Here is a 3,728-nt window from a genome sequence, read left to right as displayed (position 1 = left end):
AGAGCAGTTGATTCATGGCTCGTTGTCGCCGCCGGTGACTCCTGTAATGACTTTCCATCACAATGAAAAGTGGAGTGACACCGCTCATTATTCCTGCTGCTTGTTATCGCGGCGCGGGGGGGGCCGGGCCTCCCCCCGCCGGACAGTGAGCGATGGCCCCCATTAATCACCGCCGCGGCCGCGCGCCCCCCCCGGCAGCGCCCAGATAAGGCGCCGGCTGCCCCCATCAATTCCCGTCAGCCGGCGGCTCCGGGCCGGGAGGGGAGAGCCCGGACTGGGCTGCACTGGGCCGGACTGGGCCGCAGGGGCTGGGCCAGGCTGCAGCCCCCCCCCGCCCCCCCCTTGGCGCCTCCTGGGAGGTCCCTGCCACACCCACTGCCTTCATCTACCTCACGCTTTGGCCACGCCCACAGGGCAAGCCATTGGTCCCTGTGCCTCTCTTGTCCCGCCTCCTGCTGCTTTGCGGTAGCTCATTGGCTTGGCTCTGCCTTGGGCCCGCCCCCCCGAGGGTGGGGTGTGACGTAGGGCTCTAGGGGGGATTCCCCCCCCCTCCCCCGGGGCCACGTGGGGGATCCTGCCTGGGGGGGGGATCCCGGCCCCACCAGGGCCAGGCGTGGGGCCCTGCGGGATCCCAGCCCCACGGGGCTTGGGGGAATYCTGTCCCCCACCTCCGGCACCGGTGCGGGGCCCTGGGGGATCCCACCCCCTGTTCCCACCAGGGCCAGGCATGGGGCCGTAGGGGATCCCCTTCCCGCTGGGCTTGGGGGGGATCTCATCCCCATTGGCGCCAGGCCTGGGGCCCTGGGGGATCCCGCACCTCCAACTGGTCCAACTGGGCGGCCGCGGTGGCAGCGCTCTGCCCGGGCCTGTAACTCTGCTCCCCGGGGAACCGGCCCAGCAACGGCGGAGGTCCCCGCTCCGGGCTGGGGGATCCCGGGGAGTCTCCTGCCCCCTCGCCCCGTTCCTGCCTGGCAGCTGCGGGGGAAACCGAGGCACCGAGCGGGGGCAGCCGTCCCCGTCTCCATAGCGAGCAGCGGGGAAGGCATCCGGCGCCGCCGGGAGGGGGATGTTCCCCCTGCCCCGCTCAATAACGGCCCCTTTATCCGCGGCGGGCGGCCCGGAGGCGGCGCGGGCCCTGCCGGGGGCCGGGGCAGAGGCCGGCGCCCCGCCGGGGTCACGGCGGCACCGCGCCGCCTTTAATGGGGAATTAAACGAGCCGGCGGCGGGCCGGGCTCGCGCGGCGGCGGGCGAGGGGGGGACGGAGCCGCTCGCCTCCTGCCCCCTCCGCCACAGCCCGCCCGCCGCTATAATTCAATCCGTCCCGTTCGGCACCAGCCCTCGGCGGCCCGGAGAGGGGAGGCGAGGCGGCGCGCGATGCTTTATTAGCCCGCCGGTCGGTTCTGTTATTAATATCACTGTCTGGGCACCGTCCCCGAGATCTGATCGCGCATGAAATATTGGCCTCCGACGCCGATCGCTGTTCCCATTATCTCCAACATTACCAGGCGATAATGACAGAAAAATAAAATAAGCCCCTTCCCCAGCCCGCCGTAATTAGCATGGCGGGCCGGGGGGGCGGCAGCGGCCACCGCGCCAGCGGGGACCACGGGGACGGGGGCGAGCGGCGGCCAGATGGGAGCGGGCGACCCGGCTGCCTTCGTCCCTCCCGCCCTCCGCCGGCTCCGCAGCGGCCTGGCGCCCGCGCAGCCCCGGCCCCGCTCGCCTCGGGGCCACCTCGGGAGACGTGGGGTGAAGGGGACGTGTGGATGCGGGGAACCACGTAGACGGAGGGACACATGGATCAGGGGGACGTGTGGGTGGAGGGGATGTATGGATGGAGGAGACGCATGGATTGGGGGGACGTGTGAATGGAGGGGACATGTGAATGGAGGGGACATGCAGGTCAAGGGGACATGTGGGTTGGGGGGATGTATGGATGGAGGGAACACATGGATCAGGGGGATGTGTGGTTGGAGGAGAGCACGTGGTTAAAGGGGACATGTGAATGCAGGGGACATGTGGATGGAGGGGACCACGTAGACGGGTTGGGAAGACATGTGGCCAGAGGGGACATGGATCAGAGGGACGTGTGGCTGGAGGAGACCACGTGGTTGGAGGGGACACGTGGATCAGGGGACATGTGGCCGGAGGGGACATGTGGACAGAGGTGTCCTGCATTCAGGACCCCACCGGGGGCCCCAGCACTGTCTGTGSCCCCGCGACACTCCGCCGGGCACCCCGTTGCTCTGGGCACCCTCGTGGGCAGGTGCCCAAGGAGACGCCGGACCCTGGGACCGCATCCCCACCCCGGCCCCCAGCTCGCGTGGGGCAACTGTCCGCTGCAGCCCCTGATGAGCTCCAGGCTGCTGTATCAGCTGGGAAACCCCCCGGCAGCAGCCCGGCACCCGCGGGGACGCCCGGCTCGCCACCCCTTCCCGGTGTCCCCAGCTCCCGAGCGTCCCTGCGGCTCCGCCGGGGAGGCCTGGGACTGGCTCTGCCTCCCCCCTCGCAGCCGCGGGGGCTCGGCTGCCGGCGGCCTTGCGGGGCCCCGGCTGCTGCTCCGGCTCACCTGCCAGCCAGGAATTTAATTACCAATTAAAGGCCCTTCCATCTGTTTGAGGCCTGCCCGAAAGCTCCCGCTCCCCTTTAATTACATCGCTGACAACCATTTCGCTCAATTAGCTGCTAAGCGCAGCAGGAGGCGGCGCGGGGGCACCGGACCATCTGGGTGCCCGGCCCGCCGCCGCCGCCGCCGCCGCCTCCGCCTCGCTGCCCGTCCTGCCACCATCCCTGTCCCCGCCTGCCCCACGCGTCCCTCCATCCCCGCATCGCTCCGTCCCTGCATTGCTCTGTCCCTGCATCCCTCAGTCCCTCCATCCCTACGCCCCTCCATCCTCCATCCCCCTGTCCCTGTGTCCCTGCATCCCTCCATTGTCCCTGCATCCCTCAGTCTCTCCATCTCTATGTCCCTCCATCCTTCCATCCCTATACCTCTCTGTCCCTCTGTCCCTCCATCCTTCTGTCCCTGCATCCTTCCATCTCTCCATCCCTGCATCCCTGCATCCTTCCACCCTCTGTCTTTGCACCCCTCCATCATCCCTGCATCCCTCCGTCCCTCTGTCCCCTCTCTGCTGCGCAAGGTGCTCTGCCCATCTCCCCATCCCCTCTCCCAGCCGCCGGCACGGCGGGGAGGAGGCCGGGGCCGAGCTTTCCGGGCCCTCGGGAGGGCAGCAGGGCTGCGCTGGCGCCTTGGCTGCGGCTGGCGCCCGTCCTGCTCCCCCTCGCCCCAGCCCTGCTCGTGGAGCCCCCATGGAAACGTTCGCTCCAGCTCCGCTTTCTCCGGGGCAGCTGGCGGAAGAGCTCTAAATCCTCCCCTTAAAGTGATCCATAACGGAGCGGCAGCTGCCCCGCGGCACCGAGGGATGCATGCGGTGCAGCCCAGCCGCGCGGCACCGGGAGCCCCCAGCYGCCCTCAGCCCTGCAGAGGCTGCGGGAGCCCCACGGCACTGMGGCCAGAGCCTCCCTGCTGCTCCACAGGTGTCACGAGTTGGACGGGGCTCAGCCAACCCTTTGGTCCGCCTGCCAGCTGATGGTGTGCCGGAGACCTGCAAAGCCTCGATGCACCCGTGGGGGCTATCGCACCCCCATCACCCCCCCACGCCCCGGCTGCTGTTGGGGGCGACCTGCTCCCCCAAACCCTCCCCTCCGGGAGGCCGGGGGCCCTGGCC

This window comes from Apteryx rowi, unplaced genomic scaffold, assembly GCF_003343035.1.
Source record: "Apteryx rowi isolate R43461 unplaced genomic scaffold, aptRow1 scaffold_331, whole genome shotgun sequence".
NCBI lineage: Eukaryota > Metazoa > Chordata > Aves > Apterygiformes > Apterygidae > Apteryx > Apteryx rowi.
Note: the sequence above shows the minus strand (reverse complement) of the source record.